The sequence below is a fragment of the Ursus americanus genome, chromosome 33 (genome assembly GCF_024610735.1).
Source record: "Ursus americanus isolate L20-20 chromosome 33, mUrsAme1.1.p, whole genome shotgun sequence".
NCBI classification, from domain to species: domain Eukaryota; kingdom Metazoa; phylum Chordata; class Mammalia; order Carnivora; family Ursidae; genus Ursus; species Ursus americanus.
The window spans coordinates 31,060,496-31,081,791 of NC_142159.1; the positions used below are offsets into that span (position 1 = coordinate 31,060,496).

The window sequence follows — 21,296 nt, forward strand, 5'->3', positions numbered from 1 at the left end:
CATCCACTAAAAAATAGATTTACCTGTTTTAAAACTTATATAAGTGGAATCATCTTTAATATATTCTATTTTAAATGTATTTCTTTTTACTTTATATACAGTAAAATTCACTCTTTGAATTAATTTCACCTTGATCAGATTTTGCAGAAACGTGGATGCGTCCTGGGCAGGGACCTCCTCTGAGCTTTGTGCCCAGAGTTGGTGGTGATAGTCGGCTAAATTCATGATCATCTTGGCTACATCTTTCTGGTAATAAGGCCGACCAAATATCAAGATATCAGCTTCACCCTCGGGGTCCCACTGAGTAACATGAAGTAGGGTCTGTGACACACACTCCACATGCGGGATGTGCTCTCTTCCAGCATAAGATCGCTTCCACCAGCCAGCCTCGAGGTGAACTGCCTTCGGACTCTTCAGCTACTCCAAGTGGAACCAGTAGGGCCGCTTGCTGAGGTTACTGAGCACGTGAATAGCGTCCCTTCTCGCTGCTCCACCTGCACGAGCATCGGAAACCGCCTTTAAGAGAAGCAAACTGGTATGTGCCGAGACACACGTGCTTTCCCGTGGTTTTAATGGGACCAGCGTTCCTGAGGGGTTGGAATGACTTTTTCATGGAAAGCCTATATATATAGGACCTGGGAGCCTCCCAGTTCAGTAATATGATTTTGTTAGATCCGTGTTCACATTTATATTATTATGACCTTGTAAATAGTATCTGTAGCTGCAGAGTTTGCTACAATTTCTTGCATAAAGTTTTGTTTTTCTTGATGTCATTAATTGCTCTTTTGCTCAAATGCTTCTTTTTCTTTTAAAATGCTTATTTTTCTACCTCCTCCTCTATCTCCATACTTCCCAGCTGTGTAAATTTCTTCTCTGGACCTTCACGCACAGCAGGAACTTTATCATTTCATCTTGAGAGTACTGCTCCTTCAGTCTTGACTGCTCCAGTCTGGGTTAGCTGCTTTCAGGCCCACAGTCCTGTGGGTTACTATAGCCTTTCCTGGTCTTAGATCCTGGGCTCTCTGGATCCCGTGACTTCCTTTCTTTTGTGTGCGTGCATATTTGGTTTTGTTGTTGTTTGTGAAGTAGATTTTACAGTAGTAGCAAGAGCACCCAGGCAATGATTCCTGAGTTACTCTGTGATCATCTCCAAGAGGACCCTCGTTTTTACTATAGTTCTCTTTCCCACTTTATTTCTGATTAGCTTCCAGGAAGCTGAGGATGAGGTAGCTGAATTCCAGGAGGGAAGCAGAAAATGAGAGACAGAGTTGTGGGCACAATTAGTTTAGGCTGAATGAAGAAATAGAGACTTGCAGGCTGGTAAGGAGACTGCAGCTTGAAGTGGAAGCTTTGAAGGCAGTGGTGGCAGTGGGTGCCGATGCCTAATGTGCTAGGTTTATCAAAATGAGAAATATACTTTTTCAGGTGAACTGAAGAGCGGTCATCAACAGCAACAACAACAACAACAGAATAAGCGTCAAGTAAATTTTTGAAATAAAATGTTTTCTTTCACGGAACCAAGGGAAAGTGGTTTAGAGTTTAGAAGTTCACTTAGAAACTTCATAGCTGTCAGTTTTCTAGCTATAATGTTCCTATAATTTTCAAAGGCTGATTGTTTTGACAGAGTGCTTCCTTCTACAGGACTTTATTTTTTTATTTTTATTTTTTTAATTTTTTTTATTACATTATATTAGTCACCATACAGTACATCCCTGGTTTCTGATGCGAGGTTCGATGATTCATTAGTTGAGTATAACACCCAGTGCACCATGCAATATGTGCCCTCCTTACTACCCATCACCAGTCTATCCCATTCCCCCACCCCCCTCCCCTCTGTAGCCCTCAGTTTGTTTCTCTGAGTCCATAGTCTCCCATGCTTCACTCCCCCTTCTGATTACCCCCCTTTCTTTATCCCTTTCTTCCCCTACCCATCTTCCTAGTTCTTAATGTTCCATAGATAAGAGAAATCATATGATAATTGTCTTTCTCTGCTTGACTTCTTTCACTTAGCATTATCTCCTCCAGTGCCGTCCATGTTGCAGCAAATGTTGAGAACTCGTTCTTTCTGATAGCTGAGTAATATTCCATTGTATATATGGACCACAGCTTCTTAATCAAGTCATCTCTTGAAGGGCATCTTTGTTCCTTCCGTGATTTAGCTATTGTGGATAATGCTGCTATGAACATTGGGGTGCATATGGCCCTTCTCTTCACTATGTCTGTATCTTGGGGTAAAGACCCAGTAGTGCAATGGCTGGGTCATAGGGTAGCTCAATTTTTTAATCATGACATTTGCTTACCATCATATTGTTTCACTCATTACTTAGTAACACTAAATATAATTTTAAATTTAATGTGTTACAGGTTGAATTGTGTCCTCTCCAAAAGATATGTTCTCGTCCTAACCCCTGATGTCTCAGAATATAGCCTTATTTGCAGATGGGGTCTTTACAGAGGCAATCAAGTTAAAATGAGATCGTTAGGGCTGCCCTAATCCAGTACGATGATGTCCTTTTAAAAAGGGAAAATTCAGACCTAGAGACAAACATGCGTAGGAAGAAGAAAAAATTAAGACCTAGGGAGAAAACAACTGTCTATAAGCCAAAAAGAAAGGCCTGGATCAATTCTTTCCCTCATGACATTCAGAAGGAACCAAACCTGCCAACATCTTTATCTTGACTTCTAGCCTCCAGAAATATGAGACAATTTCTGTTGGCTAACCCACTCAGTTTGCAGTAATCTGTTACAACAGCCTTAGGAAAGTAATACAAGTATATTCGTTCCAATTTTATATGAAAACTTTCCATTCTAAAATCCAGTATTTTATATTATCTTAATTTTTAATTCTTTAAAATATCAGTTCATAATGATTAGTGGTTTAGTACTGTATAAACATTGTTTAAACATATTTATAGACATGAAATTTTTCCTTGCCTTTCTTCCATGATATTTGCCTTTACCTGTTATAATTCTTCCTCTCTGCCCATTTATTTCCTAAATCTTTTACTGACTTCTTTACTAAACAATTCATGTGAGAATTCCTGTCTTGTCCATCTCCTCTTTCCCTTAGGCCATCTTGTATATATATCAACTACGTCCGTATAGCTGTGTAGGTATATAGTCAAGTTATTAGTAGGTCACCTAGGCAACCCCAAATACTGACTCATCTAATGGCGTGACAGAGCAGCAGGGCCAAAGATTTCATAGAAATGTGAATGTACCCCGAGTGACTCAGTACCAGAAGCATATGAAGAATGGAGGAGAAATAAATTTTGAAATGTACATAACTGAAAATTCTTCTAATGTTCAATGAATAACATGCAATTAGAGAATTTGGTTCTCAAGTAATAGAAGTTCTTTCTTTTTGGGTATATGCAAAGATAAGCACACTATTTTTTAGTGGCAATTACACAAAATAGAATTTATCAGAATTCCTGTGTTTGTAGGGTACAAACCTGTGAAGTCAGTGAGTATGAAAGTAACAACTTGTGTGAAGGAAACTTGAGATTTTTCCCAAATTTGAAAACAATCCTTAAAGTTATATGATATTGCATTAACAAGTTATAATGCTAAAAATATTTTTTTAAACAACCAATGTTTTAAAAAATCAACCATGCTAGTGGAAAAGTAGAATTTTCTTTTTATTATGTGTATAGAAAATTATACTGAGGCACCAAGGTGGCTTAGTTGGTTAAGTGTCTGATTTTTGATCTCAGCTCAGATCTTGATCTCAGGGTCATGAGTTCAAGGCTCGTGTTGTGCTCTAGCTGGGCTGGAGTCTAGAAGGAAGGGAGGGAGGGAGGGAAGGAGGAAGGAAAGAAGGAAGGAAAGGGAAGGGGAAGGGGCAAGGGAAAGGGAAAGGAAGGAAAAAGGGAAGGGAAGGGAAGGAGGGAGGGAGGAGGGAAGGAGGGAAGGAAGGAAGGAGGGAAGGAAGGATGAAAGAAAGAAAGAAAGAAAGAAAGAGAGAAAGAAAGAAAGAAAGAAAGAAAGAAAGAAAGAAAGAAGAAAGAAAGAAAATTATATCACCAAAGCACTGGAATTTGAAGAGGAGGTCAAAGAGTACCCAGCCAAAAATATCAGAAAAGAAGTGTTACAGAAGTACGTCAGAAATAAATAGCATAAAAATACGTTATTTCTCTGGACTTTGTGATGTTTAAGGTATTAGTTTTTTAAAATTTGTAATTTATTATTTCTTTTCTCATTCTAAGTAAATATCCCTGTCTGTATGTAATTCTGCATTTATGTTTTTTTATTTTGCGAACTATATAGTATCATCCTTTAAAAACCAAACTAAATGTATCCCAACTTAACTTTTCAAGCCAGATTTCAAATATGCCTTTTTCTTTTTAGACTTTTTTTTTTTTAAGATTTTATTTATTTATGTGACAGAGACAGCCAGCGAGAGAGGGAACACAGCAGGGGGAGTGGGAGAGGAAGAAGCAGGCTCATAGCGGAGGAGCCTGATGTGGGACTTGATCCCGGTACGCCGGGATCACGTCCTGAGCCGAAGGCAGACGCTTTAACGACTGCGCTACCCAGGCGCCCTCAAATATGCCTTTTTCAACATCACCTGACATGAGGAGGGTAGAGTAGAAAAGGTCAGAGTTAAAAAAAGATAGTACTTTTACCATGGTTAAAATATCTTATTTTGTGAATTTCACACACACACAAAATCTGATTGTGTGAACCCATTGCTAGCAGCTCTCCCAGAGCTGTAGAAGGGGCTTGGACAATTGAAACTCCCCAGTAAGTCTTCTTGTGCCCCCCACTGAGTATCAGCCCATCCTTTCTCCATAATTCCATGGCCATAGGTTCAGTCATTCATTGAATAAATTTTGGCAGGGCATTTAGTACATATGAGGCTCTGTTCTAGATGTGGGTGTAGAAACAGCGAATAACAATCCATGTTCCCACAGAGCTTTTTTGTCAGGTGGGGAGAGGGCAACAACCAATTAGCAAGTAAATACATAAATAACCAAGACTATTTTAGATAGTCATATAAGCAATGCAGGAAATAAAATAGGAATTGATAAAGATGACTGGGGTAATGAGCAACCTGAGATAGTACTAGAAGGTGATTCTAAGAAGAAAATATTCTGAGACATAATAATAAACATAAACCATTGCTATAAATATTTTAGGAGAAATAATTTTAGAGAGAGAGAGAGTGAGCACACATGTGAGTGGGGAAGAGGGGCTGAGGCAGAGTGAGAGAAAGAATCTCAAGCTGACTCTCTGCTCAGCTGGGAGCCCTATGTGGGACTGGATCCCAGGATCCTGAGATCATGACCGGAGCTGAAATCTAGAGTCAGACACTCAACAGACTGAGCCACCCAGGCACCTTAGAAATTATTTTTTTAAATAATTTGTTATTTATTTGAGAGAGAGCAAGCATGAGCAGCAGGGTGGAGAAACAGAGGAAAAGAAGCATGCTCCCCGCTGAGCAGGAAGCCTGACGTGGGGCTTGATCCCAGGACCTCAAATTCATGACCTGAACTGAAGGCAGATACTTAACCGACTGAGCCACCCAGAAAATGTGCTCTTTGCACACCAGAAAGTCACAGAGAAATAAAACACATGATCATAATACTAAAGCAAAGTTAGAAAAGCCATACTGAAAGTGTGAATAAATCAAGAAGTGCATGATTCTGGAAATCTCTTAGGAAAGAGTCACCAAGATTTTTAGAGAAGATTATATTTGAGCTATACATTCCTTCATTTATTCATTCATTATTATTCATTTATTTATTATTAATGAGCACTTAGCTTGTTAATAACAAATTTTTTAAGAAGACGAAACTAAAAGATGAATCATTAAATAACTGCTCAATCAGTGTTATTTTTAGGGGCAGCTTGACTTAATCTCATTGACAGTGCTGCTTTATTCATCACACCATGAAACTAGATTCAAGTCAGTGATATTCATATGCCTATAAAATTCAGAATTATTTCAATTTTTATTTTATTTTTTTATTTTTATTTTTTTTAAGATTTTATTTATTTATTTGAAAGAGATAGAGACAGTCAGCGAGAGAGGGAACACAAGCAGGGGGAGTGGGAGAGGAAGAAGCAGGCTCATAGCGGAGGAGCCTGATGTGGGGCTCGATCCCAGAACTCAGGGATCACGCCCTGAGCCGCAGGCAGACGCTTAACCGCTGTGCCACCCAGGCGCCCCTATTTCAATTTTTAAAATCGTATGTTTTATTACTTTAGTCTTGAGTGTTTCACCTTTAAAGTTTAATTTTAATTTTCTCTCTGTGGTCTCTGAAACTGGAGTAAGTCCAGAATTCTTTTGTGATTCCCCCTCTACCGATATGAACAACATGCTCATTTCGCTTGCCACAAGAATGCTGCTACGATGAGTTCTACAAAGAATAGTTTGGGAAATTGAAATAAAGTAAAAATCTTCTGCTCTTATAATGAGACTATCTCCTATTTCACAGTATAACAAATTTGACAAATGGCTATTTCATTCGGCTTTTCATATTTGTTTGCTTGGTCTGTGTCTAAAGGTAAATACGTACATGTGCAAACATATTCTTACTGTGTCTCTTAGTCATCCAAACCCTGGATTTCTGGAAGGCTAAAAAAGAAGCAATCATTCGATGTTGCCAGTTTGATTTCCAAACATAAAAGTTTATAAGGTTTTACAAAAACATCCCAAAGTTCTAGCCATGCATTTTAATTTGTTTTGTTTACGGTAAAAATTCTCTGATAGCTTTTCAACATTTTTCAACTGTCATTTTAAAATTTTGAACAAATCTGCCTCTTGTTATTACTCTTGGAAGAGAAGATCCTATAGGACTTTTCTTCCTTTGATATGAAGAATATTTCATAATATTATAAAATATAATCAAATCTAAAAATTAAATTTTTTATAAGTACATGTATACTTGTGTTTAACATGGAAATAGGAAAGTATAGCCATCATTAGTTATGTAAATAACTCCTGTCTATACATATAGATGTAGGGATATAAAGATATCTTACAATTTTTAAAATAAGGTATCATGGACTTGCTTTGTTATTTTTATGATTGTTGAATACATGCCTCACTGTACCCTCACAAGTCAGTTATTTATATGCGCACACTGAAACTAAATGACTCACCCAAGATCACACAGCTAGATTACTTACTAAACTGGGTTGCAATAAAGCAACATTTAGGCCATGTGATAGATTATTTTTTTGCATGTAAATTTACTCCTTAGGCATGATCTTTTGTTTTGTGATTAAATTTCCAAAGGGCATTTTTGACATTCACATTACCTTATTTCAAGTGGAAATTAATTTCCCCTTGACAAGTGTTGTGAGTTTCAAAATATCCCTGTGCACACGTTTGCTGAAAAGGTTATTTATATTACAAATGTTTGCGTCAAAGATATCTAAGCTTTTATTATGCACACATATCTTTATATACATAGTACTCATTATAAGTTTATGAGATTAGTTTTTTCTTTTTTTTTTTAAGATTTTTTTTATTTATTTGACAGAGATAGAGACAGCCAGTGAGAGAGGGAACACAAGCAGGGGGAGTGGGAGAGGAAGAAGCAGGCTCATACCAGAAGAGCCTGATGTGGGGCTCGATCCCAGATCGCCGGGATCACGCCCTGAGCCGAAGGCAGAAGCTTAACCGCTGTGCCACCCAGGCGCCCCATGAGATTAGTTTTCTGTAGTGACTTTTGGAAACTAGTCTACTGCTTTATGATTATGCTGTGTATTTTGCATCCTATTTAAATGTTATTTTGGCCTTTAATTTTTAACCTTGTAAGTTTCATTACCATGTTATACAATTTCATCTGAATAACAACGCCAAAAAAAAAAAATTAGAGATCTTCAGCTCTAAATTCCTGTAACTGAAAGTAGCTCTCCTTGTCTTTGTTATTATGATCAGCACATTGAAACTCGAGGCAAGGTTGTTGATGGGCAGAGATCCTGAGGGCGGGAACTGCAGGCAGCTCTGTGGCTGGAGGAAAGCATCTGAATGCAGGCCCTGGCACTTCTGCAGAGCAAGTTTCTTCATTCCGAATCTGTGGAATAGACCAAAAACCCGAAGCATCTGGCAGGATATGTGGCAGCTGGAAAATCCCCTAACCACATATTTTAAAGCCCGTAAGATGCTTGTGGTTTAACACGTATATGTCGTTATTCTAACATTCACTAAAATAAAATGCAATTACACATTACTGAGTACTATTGATTTTCTCTTATATCAGGATAATTTCGGCTGTCTTAATTCCCTCAAATAATATCTTAGAACTCACTTGTGTGCTAAATGGAAACCCAGAGAATAATTTACATTTTTCTTTTTAGTGAAGATATAAATGAATTAAAACTTTAGAAAAAATAACCCAAGGCCCTCAAGAACTGATTATCCCCCTTGCTTTAACCTGAATTCTCCTTTTATTAAGAAAGATTCACCATTCAAGGAACATTTTATCTTCATTCATAAAATGGAGTCTTTCATTTCTCTGGACTCATGACAAATGAACAAATGAAGGGACAGATGAAGACTCATTAAGGGACTTGTTTGAATTTAAATGGGGGAAAAGATTTCAAATAGGTAAATTAAATATGCAGATATATGTGCATATATGTATCTGCATATACATATACTTGCCTGTGGTTTTCTTCAGTAAGTTAATTTATAGCTTTTTTTTGTTTTACTTTAAGGAATAGGAAATGGGTGTGTATATGAATGGGTTTTAATCTTTGCAGCAGTTCCACGATGTCTCCATTGCTTTTCACTTAAGAAAACATATCCAGCCTTTGCCCACCTAAATCAGGATATTTCCATTAGAAGAAGGAGGAGGAGGGGAAGAAGAAGGAGGAGGAAAAGGGGGAGAAGAAACACCTCACCAGGTCCAGTGTGATGCCTTGTTTTACATTAGGTGTTATAGAAATCTGTACAAATGTGTGCAGCTGTTTCCCTTCAGTCAGTGATAGTATTTATTCGGAGACCTCCTGCAATTTCATGGCCAATGACTCCTGTTGCCATAAACCATTCAGAGGGAAAGGAAAACCCAATGAGTAATCACTGTGCACTGAAAATGTCATTGTAAAAGTAAGGTGGCAGAGACAAGGCCTCTAGAGTTGAACTCTGAAGACCCAAACCAAGTCTAATCAATCTGTTAGATTTTGTTACTCAAACTTGGTAGCATTTTTATGCTGCTTGAGCCATTTAATATTATTTTAAACTGAATGCCTTTACTTTAACATGAAATACTAATTAACCATTGTTAATTCCATAAGATATTTTTTTTATCCCCTTTCCCTTCCATTGGCTATATAACAGTGATTATAGTTCTGTAAAATGCCTTGTTTTCTTCATTTTTATTAGAAAAACTAAATTAATAAACTTGAAAACTTTCATTAAAAGAAGTTCTTCAAAATTTAGTATCTTAATGTTCAAAATAAGTAACTAAAGGGTAGCATAAGAAAAATTTTTAAAAAAGGGATAATCCTTGATATATAATGTGTGTGCATATATACACAAAAATGATAGATAGATGATAGATAGTCATAACATTATTAAAGCAACATTTTCTAGCCTGGGATATATTTTCAAAAGAAAATAGAAGCATACGCACCTAATTTTATTTACATGGTAATTTTTCACTTTTTTATATTAGGCGAAAAGGTAATAGGTTTTTTTGTAGAGTTTTTTCAAAAGAAATAATTAAGGGGCACCTGGGTGGCTCAGTTGGTTAAGCATCTGCTTTAAGCTCAGGTCATGATCCTGGAGTCCCAGGATCCAGCCCTGCATCAGTCTCTCTGCTCATCAGGGAGTCTGCTTCACCCTCTCCCACTCCCGCTGCTCATGTTCTCTCTTTCTCTCTCACTCTCTCTCAAATAAATAAAATCTTTTAAAAAAATAAAAATAAAGTAAAAAAAAAGTTAAAACCCATGTTAAGAAATCCCCTTTCTTTTAATATGAAAGTGACTTTTTATTTTATTCTATTTTAGTTCAATATAGTTAACATACAGTGTTATATTAGTTTCAGGTGTACAATATAGTGATTCAGCAATTCCATACATTACTCAGTGCTCATTGTGATAAATGTACTCTTAATCCTTGTCACCTATTTCACCCATCCCCCCACCCAACTCCCTTCTGATAACCATCAGTTTGTTCCCTGTAGTTAAGAGTCTGTTTTTGGTTAGTTACTTTTTTCCTTTGTTTTGTTTCTTAAATTCCACATATGAGTGAAATCATATGGTATTTGTCTTTCTCTGACTTATTGCACTGAGCATTTTACTCTCTAGATCCATTCATGTTGCAAATGGCTAGATTTCATTCTTTTCTATGGCTGAGTAATATTACGTTGTATATATATATCCCACTTCTTTATCTATTCATCTAGTGTTGGACACTTGACGATATTTGGCTATTGTAAATAATGCTGCAATAAACATAGGGGTACATATATCTAGCCGAATTGGTGTTTTTGTATTACTACATCATATGGTAGTTCTATTTTTAATTTTTTGAGTAACTTCCCATGTCTTCTGCCAATTTTTAATTGGATTATTTGTTTTTTTGGTGTTGAGTTGTATCATTTCTTTATATATCTTGGATACTAGCCCTTTGTTGATTATGTCATTTGTAAATATCTTCTCCCAGTCATTAGGTTGTCTTTTAGTTTTGTTGGTCATTTCCTTTGCTTTTCATTTTGATGTAGTTCCAATAGTTTATTTTTGCTTTTATTTCCCTTGCCTTAGGAGAAATATCTAGAAAATGTTTGTATGGCCAGTGTTAGAGAAATCACTGCTTGTGCTTTCTTCTAGAATTTTTATGTTTCAGGTTTCACATTTAGGTCTTTAACCCATTTTGAGTTTATTTTTGTGTACCAAGTAAAAAAGTGGTCCAGTTTCATTCTTTTGCATAGAGATTTCCCAACATCATTTGTTGAAGAGACTCTCTTTTCCCCTTTGCATATTCTTGCCTCCTTTGTCAAAGATTAATTGACCATATAATTACAGGTTTATTTCTGAGCTCTCTATTCTGTTCCATTGATCTATGTGTTTATTTTTATGCTGATACCATACTGTTTTGACTACTACAATTTTGTAGTATAACTTGAAATCTGGGATTGTGATACTTCCTCTTTGTTTTTCTTTTTCATGATTGCTTTGGCTATTCAGGGTCTTTTGTGGTTCCATACAAATTTTAGGTTGGTTTGTTCTACTTCTGTAAAAAATGCTGTTGGTATTTTGATAGGGTTTGCACTTAATGTGTAGATTTCTTTGGGTAGTATGGACATTTAAACAATATTTGTCCTTCCAATTCATGAGCATGGAATATCTTTCCATTTGTGTTGTCTTTGATATCTTTTATCAATGTTTTCTAGTTTTCAGAGTATAGACTTTCATCACTTTGGTTAAGTTTATTCCTAGATATATTTTTTTAAAGATTTACTTATTTATTTGCCAGAGAGAGCGCACAAACAAGGGGGAGGAGCAGAGGTAGAGGGAGAAGCAGGCTCCTCACTGAGCAAGAAGCCCGATATGGGCCTCCATCTCAGGACCCTGGGATCATGACCTGAGCCAAAGACAGACGCTTAACTGACTGAGTCACCTGGGGGTCCCTAGTCCTAGATATTTTATTATTTTTGGTGCAGTTGTAAATGGGATTATTTTCTCAATCTCTCTTTCTGCTGCTTTATTGTGTATAGAAATGTAATGGATTTTTGTATATTGATTTTTATATCCTGTGATCTTACTGAATTCCTTTATTAGTCCAATAGATTTTTGGTAGTCTTTTGGGTTTTCTGTATGTGGTATCATAAGACATTCCTTTCTTCTGAGAGGAACTGAAATAATCATCATACTTGCGTTTTCTATAGCTAAATAATTCCTTAGTTCTATTTTCTCTCACATAAAGCATTGGGTTATTTTCCTTAGAGAAGATAGGTTTTTTGTTTTGTCTTAGTTTCATTATTAAGCAATTGAGAGAATCACTTGTATTCTCTGTATCTCCGTCATCAGATGGATCTTCTCAGAAGATGATTATTCCCCAAAGGTGGTGCATGGTTACAGAGATGTTAAGGAGTGAAGGGACCATACCTTCTATTTTTTGTAACTCCCAGACTTTCCAGTTCAGATTCCTGTATCTAAAGAGAGTGCAATTTCAAAGCATCCCAATGATATTGTGCTAACTAACTTTTTGTGCTGTTTTAACTTCAACTAGTGCTTATTAGGTCTGTAGGAAGCTCTATTTTTAAAAACTATCTTTTGCCATTCCAGTATGAACTTCCCCAGATGGAGTTCTTCATCCCCTCTCAAAAATAATCATACCTACTTCTCTATTGTTGTTGATAGTTCCGTTTGTCTCTCCTTCTCTGCAACATCATTTCATTTATTTATCGATAACCTAATATTTCAGGTCCAGTTTGCAGTTTTGAAAACACAAAGATGAATGGGCCATATTCTCTGACTTTAAAGAATTCATGGAATAGTCAGAACCAAAACACATGGTCAAAATCCAATACCGTAAGGATGATGGCATGTGTAGATCAAGGGGTATGACGGGAACAAGGATGCAGAATACAAACTAAGATTTGAATAATCAGGAATTGCTAAGTAAAATCACCAGTTGTGTTTTAAAGAATGAAGAGTAATTATTCAAGTAAGGCAGAAGGAGGAGATAGGGCATTCTAAACTAAGGATAAAGCTTTTCTTTCTCTTTTTTTTAATGAACATGAAGTACAGAGCTTGTATCGAGTATAAAAAATTGCACATATAACTAGTGTATCAAATCCATCCTCCTTGGAATGAAAGTATACATGACCCTGATCCTCCTCTTATTATTCTTTATATTCATTTGATGAAGCTAATCATTTCTCTTTTCTCCAGCTGAAACTCAGATGGAGTTTCCCTCATGATTTTTCTAGTCAGTTCCTTCAGTCAATTATTAAAATGCCCAGTCCCATAAAATAGTCAAGATTCCTAGTTGATTTAAAGTTAAAATTTCCCTTTCCCATCTTTTTCTTCCAGTTGAAGAAGGGGATGTGGAAGTATCTTCTCTTTTGCACATAATATAGGAAGATTGGAGTTAATTCAAAGGATATGTAGAGTCATTGAAAATACCTGATCATAACCGTAGTATAGTTATATTTCAGTTTGTAACTATGCTTTGTTTAGAGAATGGATTTAAAGAAATAAGACCAGAGGGAGAAGAGAACAAAGGAGATTTCCCCCCAATTACCCATGATAGATCTAGTAGTGATGCAGAAGAAAGAAAAGGGAAACTAAGAAAGTAAGATCTGTGTGCACTGGGTGATTGTTTAGATGTGAGTGGGGAAGAAAAATGTGAGATCAAAGGTAAATCTCAGTTTCCATATTGGATGGGATGGGTGGAATCTGTTGTTTCTGTGGAGGTATATAGAAGGTGGAGTTTTAGACAAGATGTTAAGCTCAGTTTTAAATGTGTTGACTTCAAGGTGCATATGAGAGAAAGTGAAGATGGCCATTGGACCCTTGTATCTATTACGGAAGTCTCAAGTAGAGAATGATTATGGTTGAAAACTTTACTATAGATAGTTATAAATGTAGATATAAGTACATGGAGTATACATACACATAAGATCTATGTATCTATACTTTTTTCTAGAATTTCCATTTGGTTCTTCAATGAACATTTCAGTTTATCTGCTAAGATTTATGTGTTTAATCATTATGTGTGTATTTTAATTTACATACTGAGCCTAGTTATTATAAATGCTTTTAAAATCTTGTCTGCTAATTACATATGGATCATCTCAGAAACCCCAGTGATTGCTTGTTATTGCTGAAATAGTTTGAGAAATTACTCATATGATAGAATTTATCATTTAAAGTCTATAATTTAGTGGGTTTTAGTATATTTATAGAGTTGTTCATTGATTGCCTTTTATTCTGAGTATTAGTTACATTTTAAGGTTTCTTTGTATAGCTAATAATACGGGATTATATCCAACATTGTGAATGATACCTTACAGAGACACTGGATTCTGATATATTCTATATCTGTATGTATACACACACACACACACACACACACACACACACACACACATATGGCTAAAGTGTTAAATCCACAGAATGGGAAAAACAAGTAGTCAAGGGAAGAAGACACACCTGGGCAATGCCAATGTGTATAATGAGTGGTCTACACAAAGAAGACAGAAAAGAAAATGAGAATAAGTAGAGGTTATGTTATCACAGAAACAAGACGTATTATTTCTAACTTAGAAGTTTTGATTTATTAAAAATCTTAACTTCTCAATTCTGTCAAGATTACTTATTTCCATTTCATTACAAATATCATATACGTTTGCTAAAACTTATTGTAAGTGCATTCATCCTTCCAGAAATTAAAAGAAAATGCAATATAAATAAATTAAAAACAAAAAACAAAAAAAAAACTTCCTTTAAAAAAAATGTCCATGACTGCCTGATAAATCTGGATTACTCCTTTTTTTTTGGTGGGGGCGGGGCAGTGAAGGGAGTGTTGGTAACTATGTTGTGATCAACGTCTTTTCATTCTCTGCTCCCTGCTTAGCCATTTAGGATGCAGGGTTTCTGCCAGAGTTATAATGCGGGTGTTCTCTGGCACATTATCATTCCATGATTATGTATACAGACCTTGGATTTACCTCTGTTTCTGGAACTCTCTGTCATTAGGAACATAAGTTTATCACTTTGACCTTTATCTGTGATGGAGTTTTGTTGAAATCCCCACCATAAATCATACTGGTGTTAACTATTTGTCTTAAAGTCTTTGGGGCCATTATTTTATAAATGGAAATTGAAAGCATCTTTATCTCAGTTAAATGAGGTACGCATTTTTGTATATGAGAAGAGATATTTAGAGTCACCTAACAGAAATCTTTGAGTAAGATTGGGATAAGTCAACTACTTTTCTGGTTGAGTAAGTATTGTCAGCTTTATTGTTACTACTAAGAATTTTATCAGCTTAGAACTTGAATTTTGATTTTAACCATGTTTTCAGAAGAAATTTATATCTTTTCTCCTATAATTTTTTGAATGAATTATTGTAAAATGAAGTATTTACTGAGTGAGCTATAGTAGTGGCATCTACTATTTATATAGCACTTACTATAATTTTGTTCAAGTATTTAAGGAATAAAATACCAAATTTAACAATAAATACAGAAATATTGAAGTTCACTTGTATCCATATCAGGTATAGAAGATCTGGGATGGATGGATGGATAGATAGATGATAGGCAGATAGGCATAAATGAAACAATGAGAGAACCAGTCTATTTCTCAAACTGGTAAGTAGTATTTCCAGACCACAGTGTTATAACTGACTGAAAACTGGTACTAAGGAGAAGACTAAGACCTTATTATTGTCCTCAAGGATATTTTTTCCAACTGTACTGAGATATAATTGACATATAACATTGTATAAGGTTAAGATGTACAAGGTGATTGTTTGAACACATATTTTGTGAAATGACTACTATAATAAAGTTAGTTAACACCTCCATTATCTCACATAATTACCATTTTGTTTTTTTGGTGAGAACACTTAAGATCTACTCTCTTAGCAACTTTGAAGTGTATAACACAGTATTGCTAACTGTAATCATCATTAGATGCCCAGAATTTATTAATCTTATAACTAGAAGTCTGTACTCCTTGACCAACTCCTCCCATTTCCCATCCTGTGGCAACCGCCATTCTATTCTCTGATTCTGAATTTGGCTTTTTCAGATTGCACATATGAGTATTTGTTTTTCCCTGTCTGATTTATTTTACTTAGCATAATGTCCTCAAAGTCCATATAGGTTGTCATACATGGCAAGATTTCTTTCCTTTTTATGTTTGCATAATATTCCACATTGATCAATTTATATGGAATATATATATATATTATAATATATATATAATATATGTATATATATATTCCATATATATGGAATATTTGCTATTTTTCTATCCATTCATCTATTTACATGGAATATATATATATGGAATATATAAATAAATAAATAAATAAATATATATATATATATGTATATTTGCTATTTTTCTATCCATTCATCTCTCATTGCTTTAGGCTGTTTCTATATCTTGGTTATTGTAAATAAGGATGCTATGAACACAGGAGGGCAAATATCTCTTTAAGATAGAGATTTCATTTCCTTTGGCTGCATGCCAGAAGTGGAATTGCTGGATCATATGGTAGTTCTATTTCTAGTTTTTTGAGGAAACTCTAAACTGTTTCCCATAGTGTTTGAACCGATTTACATTCCTGCCAACAGTGTATGGGGGGCTTCCCTTTCCTCCACATCCTCACCAACACTTGTTACCTCTTTTCTTTTTGATGACAGCCATTCTAACAGATGTGAAGTAATATCTCATTGTGGTTTTGATTTGCATTTCCCTGATGGTTAGTGATTTTTTCCCACGTAACTCTTGGCCATTTCCTCAATTATATGTTAACCCAATAGAAAGACAAAGCTAATGTATGAAATGAAAGACAATTTCTGTTAAACTCTGTGGAAACAACTATAAGAACAACAGAAGACTAGACTTCATTTTTACTAAAAATCTAATTGCTGAGAGCTTTCACATGCATTCTCTTATTTAATCTTCACAAGAATGCTCTGTGGCGACATTATTAAGGCCATTTTGTAGGTGAGAAACTAAGAAACCTGTGCTAATTCACAAACATGACTCAAATGCAGATTTATCTCATTCAAAAACCTGTGATCTTTCCATTATTCCACGGAAGTAGTGCTGAAGGACACAGACTATAGTTTCTTTGCTCTGTTTTTAACATGAAAGTAGATTCTGCATGCTAAACTCTGTTTTGTATCAGTGAAGCTCCTTTAGGTGGCATTATTTTACATTTGTAAAGGTTAAAGTAATCTGTTTTTTCTGGGGGGGGGGAGGAAACTTTTCTCTTTCCAAGGATGGGTGATAACACTCTCAATTTAACCCAAAAGTAGTAGACCAGGAAGGTTTTACATAACACAACTTCCCAGCTTTGCCAACCATGGATATCTTTAGGAAAGTTAAGTCAATATTTAGACCTCAAATATATAATCCCACTATGAAGTTTCAGACTTCTAATATGAAGTTTCAGAATTTCTAATACATGTTCAAGCAAATGCAGATATCTCTATTTTTTCCTTGCAGAAAACAAAATTGTGATCGTCATAAAAACAGACTGCATTATGCACTTTTTATACCACTCATCGAATCTAATATGATGCTAAGAGAGTAAAAGTTATGGTAGTTGCTAAATAAGTCTGGAGGCAAGAGCCTCACTACTGTCTAACCAAGTAAGTATTTTACATTAAGGAACTTCAAGCCAGGCAGGAACTGTAGACAATCATGAAATGCTATTGGTGAGAAACGTAGGCCTGTCTCATATGTCTAAACTTGGAGTTATCTTTCTCACCCAAATATATGTAGTTATTTTCCATATTTTTCTTTTCAAACTGTTGTTACCATCAAAACATACTGAATATATACAGAGCTTGGTAGCCTCGCCAGAAGTGCTGCAAACGATGAAGAGGTCAAAGTTTCAAGAGGTGGTTTATACCATTGAAAGGTGTTAATAATTTTTAGAGCAAACTAGGCCTGAAGACATCTCAGATCACACTACGTGTTAACTTCAGTATCCCCTAAAAATAGTGACAGAGCCAATCTCAGTGGACATTCAAGATTTGGCTCATTTGTAAATACTATCTGGACTATGTGTGTAGAGTGAATAAGAGATTGATGTTTACAGACTTCTGTTAGATGCCTCTCCAACTAGATTATACTGCTTATTATCATCACCCTTAAGATGTTTTTAAGTCAACTTTTAGAGAAAAACTGATCCATTTGTTCAACACATATATATTTTTTAAATTTTTATTGAAATTCCAGTTAACATACGGTGTAATATTAGTTTCAGGTGTACAATTTAGTGAGACAACACTTATATACAACACCTGGTGCTTATCCCCAGTGCATGTCTTAATCCCCATCACCTGTGTAACCCATTCCTGCACCCTCAACACATATTTTTGAGCACTATGAAATAAACCTTAATCTCAGTGCAAAAGATACCACAGAGAACAAGATACACAAAGTTCACACTCTCATAGGGTTTATGTTCCTATGTAATACCCACGTCTGCATTGCATCTTCCCTGAAAGTCGGTATTTATTTTTATTGACTGATATTATAAATATCTTTAACAAAATATATCAAGTGAATTATAATGAAAGAAAATTAACTTTTGTCACCTCATTGGTATATGATATTGATCAATGAATAAGTGAATTAATTACTTTCATCAAATATGACTGTTAACATAGTTCTGCTTTCATTTTAGGTTTGGAGTACGAGTCAAAATTTACATCCATGCTGGATTTTACTAAAACTATAACCTCATTTGTGGCAATTAGTTTCATGTACCATCCAGTTTCTACTAAAGGACATTCTGGAAGGTATTCTGACAAAGAGTGGAGCATTACTTCTTTTCATCTGACCGCTAATAATCAAATTCCAGCCAGTCTGCAAACTTTGGTCAAAAGTAAGTGTCACTTAATTTTCTAATAAATTATTTTCTGTGGTGTTTCTTCCCCTCATAGTTGTTTGTTTTTTTTTTTTTCCCCACTATGAACTTTTCCCGCTTTTCAGTTTTTCCTTATCTTAGTAGTCAAGTTAGTGTTATAGGAAGGGTGTATTTCTTAACTGCAACCCAAAAGACTAAAAATAAGACTGATAGTGGAATTCTTAATAGAATGTTTTTTAAAAAATGGCAATTATCACTTTAAACAAAATAATTTAAAATATATAATTCTATGCCTACTAAAAATATCCTTCAAAGTAAAGGTGAAATAAAGACATGTCCACAAAATTATAGTGAAGAGAATTCACTAGTAGTAGATACTAAAAGGAAGTCTTCAAGAAGAAGGAAAATACTCCTAGAAATAAATACAGAAAAGAGTAAAAGTGCTAAAAAAACTAAAGAATGGAAAAACATGTTATTTCAGCAGTATCCAAAAGAAGTCTTATGTAGTTATGCCAATGTCAAATAGGGAATATTTTAAGGCAAGAAGTATCACTAGAAATAAAGAGAGAGCAAAAAAATAAATAAATAGAAGAAAAACATTTCATAATGAAAAAGGTCAATCTACCAAGAAGATTTAATAATTCTAAAATTGTGTGCATCCAACAATATAAGTTCCAAATATATACAGAACAAAGTGGCAAAAGTAAAAGGTGGAGTGCAAAAATCCACAATGAAGAAGATTTTAACACACATTTCTCATAACTAAGTCCAAGCAGGAAAAAAATTCAATAAGCACATAGAAGATCTGTAGAAGTTATTAAGATATTTACCTAATTGATATATATGAAGTGCTGCAGAACAAAATAGATGAATGCACAGATTCTCTTGACATTCACATGAACATTTATCAAAGTGTATTGTAAAAAATTTTATATAGGCTGGAGTAAAAAGAAAATCTCAACAAATGTTAAAGTACTAGATAATTCAGAAAGTCCTTTGACCCCAATGTAGTGAAACTGGAATTCAGTCATAAAAGATGACTAGAATATGTCCTTATATTTGAAAATAAAGCTATATATTACTAAATAATCCACAGATCAAGCATTATACAGTAAAGCTATATATTACTAAATAATCCACAGACAATATTTTGAACTGAATTACAATTTTTTAAAAATCTAGTATTGCCTGCAGAGGCAGGCAAAATTGTTTAGACAGAAGGTGTTACATTAAATGTATATATACAAAAAATGAAAGGCTAAAAATGATTATTCTAAAGGAGTTAGATAATATCAAATTAATTCTAAGAAAATGGAAGAAAAACATAAAGAGCAGAAATAAAAATTTAAAAATCTTAGTCAATAAAAGTATTAAACAGCCAAAAGTTGATTTCTCTATAAATTATAGACTAATAGATTTGATACACTCCTAATAAGATCTACTAAGAGGGGCATCTGTGTGGCTCGGTCAGTTAAGCGTCCTACTCTTAATCTGGGCTCAGGTCATGACTTGAAGCTTGTGAGATCAAGCTCCGTGACAGGTCTGTGCTCAGCGTGGAGTCCGCTTGAGATTCTCTGTCTCCCTCTTCCTATGCCCCTCCCCCACCCTTAAAACTATAATCTGTGTGACTATATAAAGGAAGAAATGTTTTCTCTAAACAAAACTTCGTTCAAGCTAAAAGACATCACAGACCAGCTACAAAAAAAACACAAAAAACAAAAACAAAAAAACCCCAAAAACCAAAAAAAACGAAAATAGTTTAAATTATGTTCTATTTCAAGAAAACAAAGTAAGAGATTCATCTAGCATTCAGCAGTTAGAGATTAGGAATATAATAATAAAACTATTTATGGAAATCTGTATCAAAAACTGATTTTCAACCTTTCCAGTTTCATGGCGGTCTCATAAATAGCTACCGTATTTTCATCCTTGCAGATGCGAGAATGCTCAATGCCTATCAAAAAGGAATGATGAGGCAGAACAGATGAATGAAGTAGGGAAGTCTTTTGAAAAAACAAATCAATACGAAAGACTTTCTTTAATAATAGAGTGTAAATCCAACCAGGAAGGCAGTTGTGCCAGAGCCGCCTTGGAATTCCCCCGGGAAAGACAAGGCAAGAAGGAGTCAACACTTTAGGCTCAGCCGGTTCGAATTACTCTGGTGCGTCTGGGGCCACAGAGGTGGTCTCTAGTTGCCTGAAATCCATTCAGGGCAGAGAAAGCACCAGGCTCTGCATCTTCAGCTCCCCACTCGCACCTGCATCAGGGAGCAGCTGTGGCTCCGCCTCCTTCCGGTCGGAGCGTGAATAGTCGGTTGCCCACGCTGCATCACATGGCGCGCCCGCCTCGTTCGTCCCACTTCCTGTCCTGCTGTGGATGTTTCATAGTACATCACAGAGACAAGGGTGAGTGCAGTGTAATAAGGGATTTGGGGAGAGGGGGACCACGTTCGTGAGCTTTTGTGAACGTATATTGCTATAATGACGCTATTTTATTACTGGGTACTGCTGTGTCTCTTCCGGTGCCTCCTGTAGGCATTAAGCTTTGTCAGAGGGGCTTAGGTATAGGAAAGGGCGTCGTGTCCGCGGGGTTCGGTACTCTCCACGGTTTCCGGCACCGCTGCGGTCCTGGCACGTGTGCTCCCCAGCAAGGGGACACGACCCTACGGGCGTGGGAGGGAGAGCTGGGTAAGAGGTAGTTGGGGCAGGGACAGTGCGCTGCTTGGTGTGTACGTGAAAACGTGCTTGTGGGAAGGTTGTCGTTATCTTCA

General features: G+C 35.6%; 1 long non-coding RNA gene across 1 annotated transcript; it reads left to right on the top strand.

The window, feature by feature from the left end:
- Nucleotides 1–167: 167 nt before the first annotated feature.
- Nucleotides 168–20,906, top strand: LOC148107264 (uncharacterized). Its single transcript, XR_015722724.1, has 3 exons — nt 168–535; nt 18,344–18,544; nt 20,462–20,906. It is a non-coding gene; the product is annotated as an uncharacterized LOC148107264 (long non-coding RNA).
- The last annotated feature ends 390 nt before the right edge of the window (nt 20,907–21,296 follow it).